The sequence below is a fragment of the Herpailurus yagouaroundi genome, unplaced genomic scaffold, assembly GCF_014898765.1.
Source record: "Herpailurus yagouaroundi ecotype Mexico unplaced genomic scaffold, PumYag 187, whole genome shotgun sequence".
NCBI lineage: Eukaryota > Metazoa > Chordata > Mammalia > Carnivora > Felidae > Herpailurus > Herpailurus yagouaroundi.
In genome coordinates, this window is record NW_024412418.1 from 97,361 (window position 1) to 114,692 (window position 17,332).

The following is a 17,332-nucleotide window of genomic DNA, read 5'->3' on the forward strand; positions in this document are numbered from 1 at the left end:
AAGACTATTTTCAAGAACCCAACCCTTTCTTCACATCATTGGCCAGAGGGGTTATAAAGTCTTCCACAGCAAAGCCAGAAAGGGTGTATCTGGCCTTCCCAAGCTTCACAGTGAGAGGAAGACAGGAAGAAAGGTTTGGGGGATGACTTTGAGTCAATTGGCCCCAAGTACCTGCCACAACTGACCAGCCCAAGGACCCCTGATTTTGGACAACTAGACTCAGGTGCAAAACGTATACGATTTTCTGATGAAGGGACCAGAGACTGACCTGCAAGGCGGAGGAAAATTCTTCTGGTTTGGACTGGAAAAGAGAGTTTTAAAACTTGTGCCTGAGCGTGACAGACAACTCCCTGGATGAGACTTCACTTTCGGGTGGTGTTCCAAATGTTTATCGAGGTGTAAACAAACACCCCAGGGGCCCCTGGGTGGCTCAGTCTGGTGAGTGTCCGGCTTCAGCTTGGGTCACGATCTCACAGTGCGTGAGTTCGAGCCCCACATCGGGCTCTCTGCTGTCAGCGCAGAGCCTGCTTCGGATCCTCTCTCTCTCTCTCTCTCTCTCTCTCTCTCTGCCCCTCCCCCACCTCTCTCAAAAAATAAACAAACATTTGAAGAAAAAAAATCCCAAGATGTAATGGCTTAAGCAGGATAATTTATTATTATCTCTCATGGTCTAGGAGTCAGCTGGGTTCAGTGGGGCAATTCTCACTTGGGGTCTCATGAGGTCGCAGTGGGGGCTGGAGCCCATCTAAAGGTTTCTCTGCTTCAATGTGTGGCTCCTGGGCTGGGACAGCTGGGGACCCCAAGCATTGCTCTTTCCATGTGTTCTCTCCACTTGACTAGCCTGGATGTCCTCACAACATGGCGGTCTTGGGATTGTCAAACTTTTTTCAGGGCAGCTGGCTCCACCCTAAACAAATGTCCAAAGACAGTTTCCATGAGAGCTTTGCAGGGCTTCTTAAGGCCTTGCCCTGGAAGACCTAGAACATCCCTTCCACCTTGAATGGAAGGAAGACCCACCGGAACCTGAGGTGGGGGAGGGGCCGTTGAACTCCACGTCCTGACATGAGGGAGGGAAGGACTTGATGGCGGCCGCGATGATCTGAGGTCATAAGTGACCTCAGTGTGGCTAACCTTCAGTGAGGAAGGAACAGTGAGGCCTTCATCCAAGGCACATTGAGTCCCCGAGGGAAGGAAATATGCAAGGAGTGACGTCAGAAGAGGGACCCACAGAGTCCAGAGGGAAGTATTGGTAATGAAATGCTGACCTAGCCCCAAAGCGGCTCCCTGAACAACCAGTTCTGAGAGGCTCTGATCTTGTGAAACCGTCCACAAGGGAGGTGTGGCCAAATCTCCCACGAGGCTCCTGGGGGACAAGGAATTGCCTGCGTGGGAGCCTAAAAACAGAGGCAGAGAAGGGCCTTTGATGGCTGGGGTGGGGACGCTACTGCGTGGTCCGGAGTTGAGTGCCTAGGAACCCCGTGTGACACCATAAACACTTGTCTTGTTGGGGGTCTGGCCTTCTTCTCACCATCCTTTAAATCAGGAGGTGGCAAACTACAGCCCGTGGGCCAGACCCAGCCCTGGGCCTGTTTTTAATCCAACCAGGACTAAGAATGGTTCTAAAGGATTTCAAGACAAGGGCGGTGGCGGGGCCCCAGGGGGGGGCCGCGCGCGGGGTATGTAGTAGGCATGCAAGTGGCCCTCGAAGTCTAAATATTTATTATTTGGCCCTTCACGGAGAAAGGTTGAGGGCCTCTGCTTTAAACAAAGAGCGTGACTCCCGCCGGTGTCCAGAGAGCTGATTTTAAGTGTCACCAACAAAGTTACTTCCTTTTTGACTCTCTCTCAATCCTTGCTTCTTCTGGGACCAGGGCTCAATTGGGGGCGGCTCCGTCTTGAACACAGGACTAACATTTGCAGATGTCCTTTACCTAGCTAGAATTGTGTGGTATTGTTTTGTTTTCGCTGTGTTTATATCGTCAATGCCCTTCACGGCTCTGACGTTGATTTTTTTTCACCCATTACGTACAAATTTCCTTTTGAAATAAACTCATTACATTAAAAAGAGGAGAACTTCAAGAACTTTCTATTTACTAGAAAACAAGAGGGGGCGTGTACTGATGTGGCAAATAAATAGTGAGGGCGGTGTGTGAGTGGCTGCGTTTAGGTGTGCGGGGTCTGGGCTTCTGCCTTGGTCCTTCTCTGAGTCTCCTTCTAGTTCTTCCCGGTCAGATGTGTCCATCTCCCAGGCTCTTCAGCCCCATTCACATGCCGGTGACCCCCACGCCTGCACTGCTAAGTCAGCCTTCTCTGAGTTCCAGAATGTCGAAATCAACCACCAACGGGACGTCTCCACTTCAATGATCCAGGGGGACCTAAAATAGAACGTTTCCACAAGCAAACTTCTGCTCTTGACCCCACCTCTTCCAAATGGGGCACAGTGGTTAGATCTCAGTCTCTTGAGTCAGGCAGAACAGGGGTCCAAGTTTCTGCTCTGCCACTTACTACTACCTGACCTTGAACAAGGTGCATCATCATCTGAGTGCCAAATGGACTTATTGAGAGGAATAAATGAGATAATGGAGGCACCGCACTCAGCACAGAGTTGGGTACATAGAAAGCTAATGTCAGCCATTACTATCATCATTAACTTTGTTTTAAGTTTTATCTATTTATTTTCAGAGAGAGAGAGAGAGAGGGAGCTCGAGGGGCAGCGCGTGTGGGTGGAAGGGCAGAGAGAGAGGGAAAGAGAGAGAATTCTAAGCAAGCTCTGTGTGCTGTCTGCCCAGAGCCTGACACGGGGCTAGAACTCAGGAACCATGAGATCGTGACCCGAGCTGAAATCAAGAGCCGGACGCTTAACCGACTAAGCCACCCCGGTGCCCCAGTCATCATTAACTTTTAAAGTTCTTATTTGAAAAATTGTCACTACAATACAATTGACCTCTTCGGGGGTGTACAATTCTTTGAATTTTATTTATTTTTTACTTTTTTAATGTTTATTTATTTTGAGAGAGAGCGAGAGCAGAGCCACCCAGGTGCCCCTCGATTCTTTGAATTTTAGCACATCCCCAGATTCGTGTAACTGTCCCCAAGACAGAATACACAACAATCCTGCCAAAACTCCCTCCTGCTGGGCCTTTCCATTCCCCACTGGTGACCTCTGGCAACCACTCACCTGTTCTCCCTCCATACAGTTTTGCCCCCGAGAACGTCATAGAAATAGAACCTGGCCGTATCTAACCTTTGGAGACTGGCTGCTTTCACTCCGCCTGAGGCCTTTGTGATTCATCCGAGGTGCTGTGTATCAACAGTTCCTTCCTTTTATCGTGCAGGGGTAGACACACGCTGAGAACTGCTTCCTTTCTTTTCACCACGCCAGATGGACACAAACAGACTCCACAAGGTCTTGGCCTAGAAATCCCTTTCCCTGGGGAAGCTGGTGGCCCCCATACTTTACCTCAGCTGCCCTTCCTCTCAGTCCCCCACAGGCCTTCCAACAAGAAGAGGCTCCGAGGGGCACCTGGTGGCTCGGTCGGTTAAACATCTGACTTCGGCTCAGGTCACGATCTCACGGTTTGTGGGCTCGAGCCCCGCGTCGGGCTCTGGGCTGACATCTTGGAGCCTGGAGCCTGCTTCGGATTCTGGGTCTCCCTCTCTGTCTGCTCCTCCCCCCGCTCACGCTCTGTCTGTCTCTCAAAAGTAAATAAACATTGGAAAGAAGATTTAAAAAAAATTTTTTTTTTCAACATTTATTTATTTTTGGGACAGAGAGAGACAGAGCATGAACAGGGGAGGGGCAGAGAGAGAGGGAGACACAGAATCGGAAACAGGCTCCAGGCTCCGAGCCATCAGCCCAGAGCCCGACGCGGGGCTCAAACTCACGGAGTGCGAGATCGTGACCTGGCTGAAGTCGGACGCTTAACCGACTGCGCCACCCAGGCGCCCCGGAAAGAAGATTTTTTAAAAAATTAAAAAAAAAAAAGAAGAGGCTCCAAGTCTAACCGTATGGTTTGAGGGAGAGAAAAACCCTTGGTCCCCTCCGTGATGGTAAATGGAAGACACCAAGGGGCTGACAGCTGGTGTCTGGGGGACAGCACTGATCCCGGATCCCTGCGTGGTCCATGACTTGCCATTTGCAGTCATCTGGCCAGGCAACGTCAGGGCAACCTGTTTTCCTGACACACACCCCCCCCCCCCCCATCCAACGTACTAGTCACAGGACGGAAGAGGCTGGAGCCCGTGAGTAGGAAGAAGAATTTCAGAGGGCGAGGGAGAGGCTGAGCAGAAGAGACGGACTGCTTGGGGCCTGAATAACATCTTTCTTTGCACTGTTAGAGAACAGAAGTGACCCTGGCCTCCGAGTTGTCCTAGGAACGTCTTTTTGGCCTTTTGTGTGTCCTTCTGTCCATTCCTGGGTATCCCAGGGCTGGGTCTTAGGGCAAACGCACATTAAGGAGAGACAGGGAGGGAGGGAAGGAGGGGGAGAAGGAGAGAGTTTGAACCTCCTTGCTTCGTAAGAGCAAAGTCTGGCGGCCGGGCCTCAGGGTCTTTCTGACCCGCCTCGGGCCCCGAGGGGACCCTTGGTGGCAGTGGCATTAACAAGTGGCTTAGTTCTGCCGTTCGCTGTGGGGCTAGTGAACTTCGGTTCAGGGAGAACAGGCTTGCTCCGGGTCACAGGGCAAAGCGAGCCATGGGGTTGGGCTCTGGCCAGCTGGCCTGGGTGGTCCGGCTGCTGGTGTCATTTTCATTTCCTCTGGAAGTCCCACGCACCTGACCTCAGAGGCTGCTGCCATATGTGTGTGTGTGTGTTTCCCCAGGGGATTGTGGTTCATGGCTCTTCTGAGCAGTAGGTCAGCCTGGGTAAGACGACAGGGTTAGAGCTTTCCGACCGGTAATGGAAACAAGGCCAACACCCAGAAACACGAAAGCATTGACATCAGACAAGTGAGTTAGAAAACACGTCCCCGGGGCGCCTGGGTGGCTCAGTCGGTTAAGCGTCCGACTTCGGCTCAGGTCACGATCTCACGGTCCGTGAGTTCGAGCCCTGAGTCGGGCTCTGTGCTGACGGCTCAGAGCCCAGAGCCTGCTTCCGATTCTGTGTCTCCCTCTCTCTCTCTGGCCCTCCCCCCATTCATGCTCTGTCTCTCTCTGTCTCAAAACATAAATAAACATTAAAAAAGTAAATAAATAAAAAATAAAGTTCAGCAGGTCAAAGGGGCCCACCCCACTTTCTCCAGCATGGGGCTCCCGGGTTCCAGCGTCACACAGAGAAAAATTGCCCTCTGCCTGACCCCTGGTGAAGGCACTCAAAGGGACAGGGTCCGTGGGGTGTCTCTTTCTTCACATGATCAGCCCCTCAAGAGGCGCACGAGGAGGAAAGCCAATGGAAAGGAAAAGGTGTCTCCTCCCTGCATCTCCGCGCTTCTCCAAACCACCTTCTTCCTTTCTCCATCACCCCCAAGACCACCCACCACTTCTGCAGCTGCCGCCCAAACACCCACCAGGTGCCGGGCACCCCTCCAGGCACCGGGATACGGCGATGATCACCACGGAGCGGCCTGGCTCCCCGAGAGTTCGCGTTCCTGTCAGTGGAGGCTGGAAAAGGGACGTAAGTCTATTAAACAGAAATTATACTGACTACTGTAAGGAAGAAACAGCAGTTATTTAGAGAGAGACTGAGTCCTAGGGGGATAGGCCACTTTGGCTAGGGGTCAGAGAAGGCCTCTAGGAGCTGACCCTTGAGCACAGCCATCAGCACCAAGAGGCCAGTCCAGCAAAGATTTGGGGCAAGGGCATCCAGGCAGAGGGAGCAGCATGTCCTGAGGGACATCAAATATGTCCAGACTGGGAGATCCAGGGAGATCTCTGGGGAGCCTCTCGAGATTGTTTTCCCTTCCGTCTGGTTCCTCGCAGGGATCGTGATGAAAGCAAGAACTCGCCTATATCTGCCTGACCTTCGTACACGTTCACATCGAGGCTCATCGTGACAAGGGAGAGAGCTCTTTGCTGGGGTAGCCTCTCCTCTTCCGGACGGCGAGCTAGGTCCTTGAGAAGGACAGAGGACAGCCTCGTGTTCTCTTTTCAGGGCCTCAGGGAGCACTGGTACAGACTGCTGGCTCCCGCGTGCCGGGGGTAGGGGGTGACAAAGCTTCCTGACCGCACGCGATGCTCCCTCTCACTTCCCTCTGGATGCAAATGCCTTGGAAACTGACCAACCAAGACGGTCCTTTTTGGCAACGTGGGCCCCACATGCTGCTTCGAGCCCCGCGAGCAGGGGCCTTGCGCTCTTCTCCCAGGAGATGCGGAGCCGGGCAAGGTTACCGGTTAACGTCCCAGCAGGCTCCCTGCCGAGGCCTTCTCCCCCGGGGCATCCTCACCCAGTGGCTCAGCTCAGCCCCAAAGCTGGCTTCCTTCCTCCAGCCTCCGAGCCGTCTGGGCACCGGCGTGGCTCACGACGGTCTAGTATACTTACTTGGTCAGGAAGACGTCCGAGGGCCTCAGTGATAGGTCAGATGATTCGACCCCTATCCCAAGGCACAGGCTTGCTTTTGTCATTTCAGGGAGGTCCTGGAGGGTTTCTCTTTCGGGCCCTTCAAAAGCCATTCTCCACCAGCCACTGTGGGCAACACAAAGAGAGACCCAGACCCTGCCCGAGGGAGATGACTCCTTCTGCCTCTGCCCCGACCACCACTGTGGCAGGGAGGAGAGTGAGAGGCTGGGGAGGGGACCGACAGAGAGGAGGCGGGAAGGCAGGCCAGATGGGGCAAAGGCAAAGGAAATGGGTGGCCAGTCTGAAGACAGACGGACAGAGTGGGGAGGTGGGCAGGCGTCAGAGCCGGGGGTACTCAGAGGACGTGGGTGTGACTCCCCAGGGCCTGAGGAATGGGCAGAGGTCACTTCATTCAAAGAAGGCACGGCTTGGGGCGCCTGGGTGGCGCAGTCGGTTAAGCGTCCGACTTCAGCCAGGTCACGATCTCGTGGTCCGGGAGTTCGAGCCCCGCGTCAGGCTCTGGGCTGATGGCTCAGAGCCTGGAGCCTGTTTCCAATTCTGTGTCTCCCTCTCTCTCTGCCCCTCCCCCATTCGTGCTCTGTCTCTCTCTGTCCCAAAAATAAATAAAACGTTGAAAAAAAAAAATTCAAAGAAGGCACGGCTCAGTTCTGAGGCAGCCCAGCAGAGAAAGGGGGGGTACCTCTCGTGGTGGGCGCCCCCACCCCACCCATGCCGAGCCTCCAGAAGAGCCGGTCCTGGATCTGGACGAGGCCAGCATGTGGGGCAGACTGGATTAGAGCCACACAACCCGGGCAACTCCTCCCTCCGCACGCAGCTGAGGGGCAGGACATGCTCCCTTGGGATCCCCGGCTTCCCACGAAGCTAAGTCCTAACAGAGCTGGGGTCCACACCTGCCACCCTTCTCCACCTAAACCGACACAGCCAACACCGAGAGGGACACCGTGACTTCTAGGCTCCCTTTAACTCTTAAACAACGTCTGATTCTACGAGACTGGGGCGTCAGGGTCACCTCAGGGTAATAAGGGAGGTACAGGGGTCAGAGCAGCTAAGCTGTGAGTGGCTGTTTGGTGTGGGGGGGGGGGCAGTGTTTGCAAAATCCGGGCCACGTGAACAATAATAATATGGTGGGATACTTGACTGTAAGTCGCATTCCACAGGGTCGGTCCTCTCAGTGACGCTGTCCGGCGAGCAGAGCTGGTACGACATCATTCAGGTGTCCCTCCAGAGAGGCGAGCAGGACGGGCCTCCACTTCCTGTGCCCGTCACCCTGCCCGCGACCTTCAGGGTCTCCCTTTTAGGTGCTGGAAGGAAGCTGAGAGCTGCAATCCTCCCAAAAGACCCCTCCAGACTCACTCACAGCACTCGCTGGAGGCAGACCCGCCAAAAATCAATCGGCAGATTGATCTGCAAATTGAATCGATTTCCCTCTCCAACTCATCGATATTTACTTAACTTCTACTTCATAGAGCAAAATCAATTCAGCTTATTCCCTCCTGGAGCGCCCAAGCTAGACATGATCTCTCCCCCCCCTCTAAACTTCAAGCCTGTCTTGCAGAAAGACGGCTTATCACATCATTAAAGGCTGGTCCCAGCCATCCCTCTCCCCCATCTGCTCTGCCTCCCCGAGCTTGTGTTTCTAGCCAGGAGATTTTCGGCAAGAGACCTCGCTTCCCCAAGGCGGAAGCGTTGACCGTTGCTCAGACAACAAGGCCCAAGCCTCTTTTGCTGATGCTTTTAGCCCTTTGAACTTGTGCTCTCACCAGCCCCAGAGCAGCGGGAAGTGTTCTTCCGGACGGCAGAATGCAAAAATCCAGAAATGGCCCCCGTTGCCTGTGGAGAGCTTGTGTGAGATAAAGGCAGGGTCAGGAATCTGGGGTGGGGGGAAAGAATGGGTGATTTCAGTTAGTGCTCGGGTAACTGGAGAGCCCTGGGGAACCAGGAACAATTGGAGGTGTTCCTGTCCTTTACCAGAATACCTTCCAAAGGGATTGGCCATTTAAGTGTAAAAGGACACCATCCAAGTACAAGGGGGCAATCGGGAAATTCTTCTATAATTTGGGAGCGAGCAAAGCTTTCTTAATCCTGACTCAACACCCAGAAGCAATACAAGGGAAGATTAATAAGTTGCAAGGAATTGAAGTTTGGCGTGGCAAAAAAAGTTAAATTAGATTGAAATAAATACGGAAGTAAAATGAAAAAAACAAATGATCAACTAGTTAAAAAAAAAAAAAGATTCACAACTTGCATCACAGAGAACTCATTAATATTCTTAGCGTAGAAAGAGCCCCTCGTGTAAGTTAAAAGCCCAACCACCGGGGAGAAAAATGTACTAAAAATATAACCGGTATTCGGAAGAGGCAAGGCAAGTGTTTCCAAACCACAGGGAAAGATGGTCAACCTCACTTAGTGAAAGAAATGCAAATTGCCCCAAGGGAACTATTGCTGGCTGATCGGGCTGGCCAAAATCCAAAAGTTTAACAAAATCCTCTTTTGTCCCGGCCTGAGAAAACAAATAGTCTCACACTTTGCCGATGTGAATGCGAAATGGGACTGTCCCCTACGGAAGGGAGTTTGCCAATACCTAATAAAACTGCATGATCCGTTGATCCTGCAATCCCACTTCTAGGAATCTATCCTACGGATCCACTGCAAATAATACAAAAAGACGGAGGGATGTGGCTGTTGGTTGCAGCTCTGTTTTTAATAACCAATAAACAAGAGTACATCCACACAGCAGAGTACTCCGGAGCCGTAAGAAGAATGAGGAAGTTTCCCCCAAAAGATTAAAAACAGAATTATCGTTTGAAAATATCGCTGGCACCTGGGTGGCTCAGTCGGTTGAGCGTCCAACTTCGGCTCAGGTCATAACCTCACGGCTCGTGAGTTCGAGCCCCGCGTCGGGCTCTGCGCTGACAGCTCGGAGCCTGGAGCCTGCTTCGGATTCCGTGTCTCCCTCTCTCTCTCTGCCCCTCCCCCAGTCTCACTCTGTCTCTCAAAAATAAAATAAAAACATTAAAAAAAAAATTAGAAGCAGACACTCGGAGAGGCAGTCCTGGGTCCAGTGAGACCCAATCAGACAACGCTTGTGAGATGGGGGGTGGGGCGGTGTCTAACATTCCCCCGGAAGAAGAAGGAGGTCTGCCACCCTCAGTGCTGCCGGAAGATAGCCTGGGGATGAAGCTCCATGGGTAGGAGCAGACCTGAGAGGGAATTGCAGAGGCATGGGGCCAGAGCCTTGATGAAACCGTGCCTCAAGTCCACTTCCTGATTTCTCAGCCACATGAGCCACTAAATCTCCTTCGTTGCTAAGCTAGTGTGGGTTGGGTTTTGTTGCTGGAAATCAAAACCCTCCTGACCCAGGCAGACCTCCCTGCTCTGTCATCCATCCACCTCAGGCACAACCTCAGAAGCCACGGCCCTCCGCGGTGGTTTTTCCCTGGAGGTCTCTCACGGGGTCTGGCCAAGAGGCAACTGCACCCGTGCCCTCCATCTTACGTCAACAGTGAAGAGAGTCAGTCTGAAATCCAGGAACTTTTCGGAAACATCCCCCTTCCTAGATGTGGTGGAGAGTGGCAGAAGGTCCTGGAAGCCGGGCTTTCGGCACTTTCGTTGTTCCTTGTCACGCCTTCGAGGCCCTCCTAGGGATAACCTGATAGACAGAATCCCCTGATTCCATTCACTTGTTTCATAAGCATTTACTAAACCCCTGTGTGGGCTGCCCCATCAGGGGTCCTGGGCAAACAGAGAGGGGTGAGGAGCCAAGGACGAGCTGGAGCGGAGGGCCGAGTGATCTGGGCAGGGGGCAGGGGGTGAGGAACGGCTAGGAGCGTGGGCCCTGAATTCAAACAGTGGGTGTTCTTGGGCAGGTTACTCTGTAGTCCCCTGCCTCAGTTTCCTCATCCGTCAAGTGGCATGTTTGATATATATTTAGTAAAGACTCAACAAGCATTAGCTTTTATCATTCATCAGTAATTTTTATTATGATCAGATTCTTTTTTAAGAAAAGGGACGGAGTAAAGCCCACTCAGCTGGATAGCTTGGGCCTGAGGACCCCCTCCCTTGGAATGCAGGAGTTCAGGGCTGAAGGGGTGACTAGGCTGATGGGGCTTAAGGCAAACTCCAGAGACCAATTCCAACTCGTGAGATTCCTAAGAGGAAGAATGGAGGAGGGGCCCTCCCTTAGTCCCAGTTAAGTGCAGAGAACCGTATCTCAAAGAGGGAAGGGCCCTTCTGGGGCAAGGATTCGACCTTTCCACAACTCCATTCAGCCACCCAGAGTTTGCTCAGAGGCGCTGTCATGGGCCAGGGCCAGGAGCGGAGATGACAGACAGCTTCCTGTGTCCACTGAGTCCTCAGTCTCCTCTTGGCAACAGAGGAATGATAGTGCTGTGGCACACAAGTGCCTACTGTCACTCGGGAAAGGCTGAAGGGACCCCCGTTAGAGGAGGAAGGAGATTAGCTCCCATCTTGGAAGCTTCCTGGCAGAGGCAGGGTTTGGACTGGAGTTTGGGAGAAGGGTAGGTCTGATATGTCAAAGGGGACGGCTTTGGGGAGGAACGACTTAAGTGCAGGGACGGGGGTGCAGCCCACACAGGACACAGGGCTAATGGACAGGCAGGAGGGACAACGGGAGGGGATGAGACCTCATGCGGCCCCAGCCTGCTCTGCCACCTGTCAGGCAACTGTGTCCAGCACGCAGGGGCGGCTTCTGGAAGCAATTGTCCCGAAATGTGAGTATCGCTCAGAAGGACAAGGAAAAGCCAAGGGAAGTGTCAGGAACTTGGAGGGCCCCTCAACAGATTTCCTCATTGGTTTGATTCCAACCCTCGTTTCCTTCTGTCTGACTCCTGATTAGAAAGTTCGGGCATTTGGAATGTGTTCTGACCAGTTATGAGCCATGCTTTGTTAGCTGAGTGACTGAACGAAAGTATGAGATCAGGTAGCCTCAAAGGCACATTCCTGGCTTGAAAACTCTGCCCCATGAAGGAATCTGTTGCCATTCAGATGATGTTAAAGGCAAATTGAACGGGGGACACCCGGGTGGCTCAGCTGAGCGTCCAACTTCGGCTCAGGTCATATCTCGAGGCTCGTGAGTTCAAGGCCCACATCGGGCTCACTGCTATCAGCACAGAGCCCATTTCAGATCCTCTGTCCCCCTCTCTCTGCTCCTCCCCTCTGTGCACGCTCTCAGAAAATAACTAAACCGTTTTTTTAAAAAGGCAAATGGATTGGAGAATTGATTGCAAATGACAGAAAACATGTCTATTCCTGCATCTGGGGATATAGGCCATTTTATTTTATTTATTTTATTTTTTTTAACGTTTTATTTATTTTGGGGACAGAGAGAGACAGAGCATGAACGGGCGAGGGGCAGAGAGAGAGGGAGACACAGAATCGGAAACAGGCTCCAGGCTCCAAGCCATCAGCCCAGAGCTTGACGCGGGGCTCGAACTCACGGAGCGCGAGATCGTGACCTGGCTGAAGTCGGACGCTTAACCGACTGCGCCACCCAGGCGCCCCTACATTTATTCGTTTTTGAGAGACAGAGAGAGACAGAGCACAAGCGAGGGAGGGGCAGAGAGAGAGGGAGACAGAATCGGAAACAGCCTCCAGGCTCCGAGCCATCAGCCCAGAGCCCGACGCGGGGCTCGAACTCACGGACCGCGAGATCGTGACCTGGCTGAAGTCGGACGCTTAACCGACTGCGCCACCCAGGCGCCCCGGGATATAGGCCATTTTAATCATCACACATAGCAATGGCTGGAGGGAGAGAATGCTTCCCCAGAGGAGAGTCCGGATCTAGTATAACCGGAAGGGGGTGGTGAATGTTGGGGAAGTAGGTGTGAATCTTGGGGAAAAAAATCACCAACTCCAGAAAAAAGCAGGGCATCCGGGTTCCTCCCACTGTTACCACATGCACACCCAAAATGTTGAAAGAACAGTAGAACAGGTAAGCGAGTAGGAAAAAAAAAACAAAACTAGATACTTAATTCTGACTAATCGTGCCGGAGAATTAAAAAAGGCAGGGATGTTTTTGAAAGGGGGTTCCGTGCAGCTGGAACTAAAGAGGTAGGAAAGGAAAGGGCAGGCAGTCTCCCCTCCCTTGGGAAAGCTGTCCTGGGTCTGACTTAGGCAGACAGGCTTCTTCTAAGCGTCTGTCCTAGACCACAAGCTTTGTTAGAAAGTCCTCTACCAAGAAAGCTGAGGGGGCACTCAGGGCCCTGCCGGGGAGGTGGGATTGCCCCAGTTGGGAAGGGGGTCATGTTAAGTGCCCTGATAAGTAGTCAGCTTCAGCTCCAGGTACCCAGAGGCTTTTGGGGAAGAGTTTACTTGATGCTCAGATCCTATGTTTGGAATGAGGGGTTGTGAGCCCTTGGAGGAGGCGTTACCCACAAACCCCAACCCTGGGGCGTCCACCAGTGGCTAAGCAGAGGTCTCCAGGCCCATGGGGAGCATTGTAGGTCTGAGGAACCAGCCTTGGTCCCTATTAAAAGTATGTTCTAGAAATATCCTCAGGTCTCAAGAGTGGGTCTGGACCCAGCTGCCCTGCTCAGCGATGCCACTGAATAACCAAGGGTCCCCAGGCTTCCCGGTCATCTCCAAAGCCTGCCAGCCACAAGCATCAGGCTCAGGAGATAGAACTCAAGTCCAAGCCCACAAACTGAGCCTTGCAGGACCCCCAGTAGCGTCTTCTGAAGAATCGCCAGCTCCCACCAAGCAGACTCCAGCTACTAATCAAATCAAACTGCTGATGTTGAAAATCACCCATTTGCTGCTGGTGCGATCATAGCGACTCCTTTAAAAGCGCCGACCGCCCACTTGGATGCCTCGAATTTTCAGAATTGCAGTCGAGGCCTCAGGGCCCCTGATCTGGAAAGCTGCTGCACAGCTAGGCTCCGGGTTCCGGTCACAGCCTGTCTCCGGCCAGCTGTGCTACCTCAAGTGAGGCAGTCACTGAACCTCTCTGACCTGCGGTCTCCCCCTCTGCTTACAGCCTGGCTACCTGCCCCACTTCCTCCTTAGAGGCCTCGTTGGTTCCAGCCACCATAAGGTGTCAACTCAGTTTGTCTAAACTCTGTGGCATGTTATGTTTACAGGATGATAACGACTCCAAGAATGCTCTGGTCCCATCTCCAGGAAGCACATGGCCCGTTCTCTAGTAGAGAGAACCAATCCTTTGACATGTCTACCCAGGCCCCTTGTGGCCTCCCACGGATTCCTCCAGTTGAGGACACATTCTGTGGCCACAGACGCAGACAAAGGGGACCAGTCCTCAGAGCAGGGAGCCCGTGACCTTGGCATCGCTGTCCCTAGCTGGTGGTCACAGCCCCCAATGCCTCGTAGTGTCCCCAGGTCTCTCCTGCAAAATAAGCCTCACGCCCCCAGACAGACTCATCTGCATGCTCTGTGAGCGAGGTAGAAAGAGGCGGAAAGAGCCAACCTGTGAGACAAGGGCCGGGCGGGAGGCCTGTCCCTCAACAGCAGGGAACGTGAGTAGGAGCTGAGATCTGAAGTGAGATCCAGCACGTAGTCGTCCGAGAATGGACATTATCCACTCTGCAGGGGGGAGGGAGGGAAGCCTCTCAGAGGATAAGTGAGCTGGTTTCTGAAGACGGGGTCGTTTTTTCAGGCAGAAACTTCAGGGCAAAGGGACCGGCTGTGCCAAGTTCTCCAGGTATGAGGGCATCGCTGCTGGGCCGCGGGGAAGGGCTGGTGAGGAGGTCCCGGAGGGGAGTGTTGGGCAGCGGGCAGGGCCTCGGGACACACAGAAGAGTCACGCTTTTGTTCTTCTTTTCAAGTAGGCTTCGAGCCCAGCGCAGAGCCCAATGCGGGGGCTTTAACTCATGACCCCGAGATCACGACCTGAGTTGAGATCAAGAGTCAGATGCCTAACCGACTGAGCCACCCAGGCACTCCCACTCTTTCCTTGTTTTTAATTGAGGTATAGTTGACCCACAATGTTATGTTAGTTTGGGGTGGAAAAGTCACACTTCTCCCCCACCCCCCAGCCCCCAGGGCAGTGGAGAACCCTTGGGGAGCCTTTCATAAAGTTGGGACGGGCAGAAAAGAGACAAGAGGGCAAGGCCACAGGTGGGAGCACACACAGGCAGGAAACAAGGAGCCTGGGACGCCGGGAACAGCCACAGATGACTGGGGCCTCCTCTCCCCAACCGGCATCAGAAGACACCTCCAGCTATAGGCAAAGCGTGGACACCGTGAAAGACCGAGGACGTCACAAGTGTCGGTTTTCCCAATGGAGGTGCTCCCAGCCCTCTCTGCCCGGCCCCTGCCAAAGCGAGTGCCTCACCCTTCTCTTTCCCTCCTTCTAGGCCCACTAGCACTGCTCCCCACCTGCCACCTCTCCTACTGGTGGAGGCAGTGTGGGGGCAGGGGCGTGACTGAGCCCAGACTGGGTAACATGGGAACGCCACGGAGCTAGGTACCAGGCCATGGGGCGTAGCATGAATTGTGACGATGAGGACACCCACAGTGGGGGAGGGGGCAGCCAGGGTAGCACGGGGGAGGGTTGGCTCCAGATACCATAAATAAATACAGGCAATGAAGTTCAGAAAGGCCAGGTGACCTCTCCAAGGTATCTCCAAGGGCAGATAGTCATGGGGTCTTTTAGAAGGACATCATCAAAGGCAAGATCCTTGACCTCCAAAGGCCTCCAGTCCAAAGGCAGAGGCCAGCTCTCCACTGGGCATGATGATTCTAGAAGAGGTCTCCAGGGCTGCAAGCTGCTAGAAATGGAAGGGCTCCTGGGCTGTGCTGGGGTCTGGGGACACAATGTAACACGCAGCTCAAAGTCCAGTGGGAAGGTAGACAAGCAAACAACAGCCAGGGCCCGAGGGATAAGGTCCCCGGCAGAGATATGGTGTGCTGGACTCTCCCAGCGGGAGCTCCCACAAAGGCAGGAAGGCCTGAGTTGCCTTAAACACGGGGGCCTTCCACTCTCAATCATCCTCAACGTCCCAGGTCATGGCTTTGGCCTTAACCTCTTGGAAAGGGGGGATCCGGAGCCCCTAGACTTTGAGTCTACATTGCCTCTGGGTTTTCCAGAAATGTGTTAAAGCCAAGTTCTCCGAATCGCGGCTGCTTCGTCTAGAAATGTACCCGAATCTGCCTCGGTGTCCTTGTTTCCAGTTTTGAAGTTTCCGAACTCCAACTTCCTGCACACTTCGCTTTCCTGAACCTCGGGGTTAATCGCAGACACTTGAAACGTTAGCTGTTCACTTAAAACATCAACCCAGTCCCTCCCGGTCCCCACCAAGGTTTCCAGCCCTGGGATTTTTCTTCAGCGTCCTCACCTTTGCACCAACTACCTGAGGCTCCGCTTTTTCACATACACATCACGTGATATACACATTCTAGCAACAAGTTTATCGTCGTTTTTAACGACCACGCTGTATTCCACCTTGTGTCCTGGTCTACGTTTTCAGCTTGTGTTTCTGCCAGTGACCATGGCCTTGGGCAAGCCTGGCCTCCTACAGGTCTCTCACCTCTTTATTTGTAAAACATGGTGACGTGGAAACTCCCAAGTCTTTTCGCAGCCTTAACTTTGCAAGTGTCTTATGACTTTCCAGCTGTGGAGTCCTAAACTGTAATCCTAGGGTGACAGTCCCTAGAAGGGAGAGGCCTCACTGTGGGGTGGGACGACGCTGAGGAAGAAATAGGAAAAGTGATTACCACTAGCCCCGTTCCTTGGCTGGGTGATCCAGATCCCTTCGTTGTTAGTCGAGCCTAGGCAACGAGCCACATTCGAAGATGGGGGTGTTCACCCACTCACTCCTCATAGTGAAGCTACAGCCCTCGAAGCCTCCTAGTCTTTCCCGCCCCTCGATGACAAAGCACTTTTGGAGTCAAAGCTCAAACCCTCCAGACCAGCAGAGTGCTGAGTCACGGTGGGACAGCAGTTGTCGACCACAACCCCACCCCCTGCACCCCCACCCCCCCACCCCGCCTCTTCCCCCTCCAGTTCCGGAATAAGCCAGTGTCTTCCAGAAAAAATAAAAACAAAAGCAACAACAACAACAAAAAAAACGAGCCCGGCTCTTCTCTGGCTTGCCCTCCCTCCCGCCGCTCCCAGCCCCAAGAGGTGGCTGTCCCGGGAGGCCAGCCAAACGCCCCGCCTCGTCCAAGTCACGAGGAGCTGGGGTTGGAGGGGCAGGGAGGCGAAATCCTGGTCAGCAAAGGTCCAGAGGGCAGGTCATAGCTTTGAAAGAATCTAGAGGCTTGCAAATGGCAGTTCTAACACTCAGGGTTCCCAGAAGGTGGGGAATGGCAAGCAAACGCGCGCGCGCGCGCACGCGCGCACACACACACACACACACACACACACACACACACACACTCAGCCCAGCACAAGATTTCCCTTTCATTCTTCCCAGCCAGCCTCTCCCAATGGCTTACCACAGTCAAAGCTCTCCCTCATGACTGCAACTGTGTTTTTATCTGAGCACAGAGCCAATACTTATTATTGAAACCTACTTTCTGCAATAGACCGACTTCCTTCAGGTGGGTCCAATGTCATGCTGGGTCTGTCCGCCTGGATGTCCTGGAGGCCCCGAAAGTCAGCACCCAGGGTCCAAAAGCAAGCTTGCCTTCCCTCCAACCTGCACTTCGTCCCGCACTCACCCAGCTCCTAGGGGCTGGGGGCTCTCTTGCCCACCCCCCCCACTCCTTACTTCCACCCTTCGCACTACCAATCAGCCACCTCATCCTGTCTATTCTGTCCCCCTCATATCTCACATCTTCTTGCTGTCTCCTCTGCTGAGAACCAGGGCTGTTCCCTCCCAACCAGTAACCAGCCCTCTT

At 53.4% G+C, this 17,332-nt stretch overlaps 1 long non-coding RNA gene across 1 annotated transcript; it reads right to left on the minus strand.

Annotated features, from left to right (window-relative positions):
• Positions 1 to 2,279: 2,279 nt before the first annotated feature.
• LOC121043753 (uncharacterized) lies at positions 2,280 to 3,588 on the minus strand. The gene is made up of 2 exons (XR_005797013.1): positions 3,245 to 3,588; positions 2,280 to 2,375 (listed from the first exon to the last, which is right to left on the minus strand). It is a non-coding gene; the product is annotated as an uncharacterized LOC121043753 (long non-coding RNA).
• Positions 3,589 to 17,332: the final 13,744 nt, after the last annotated feature.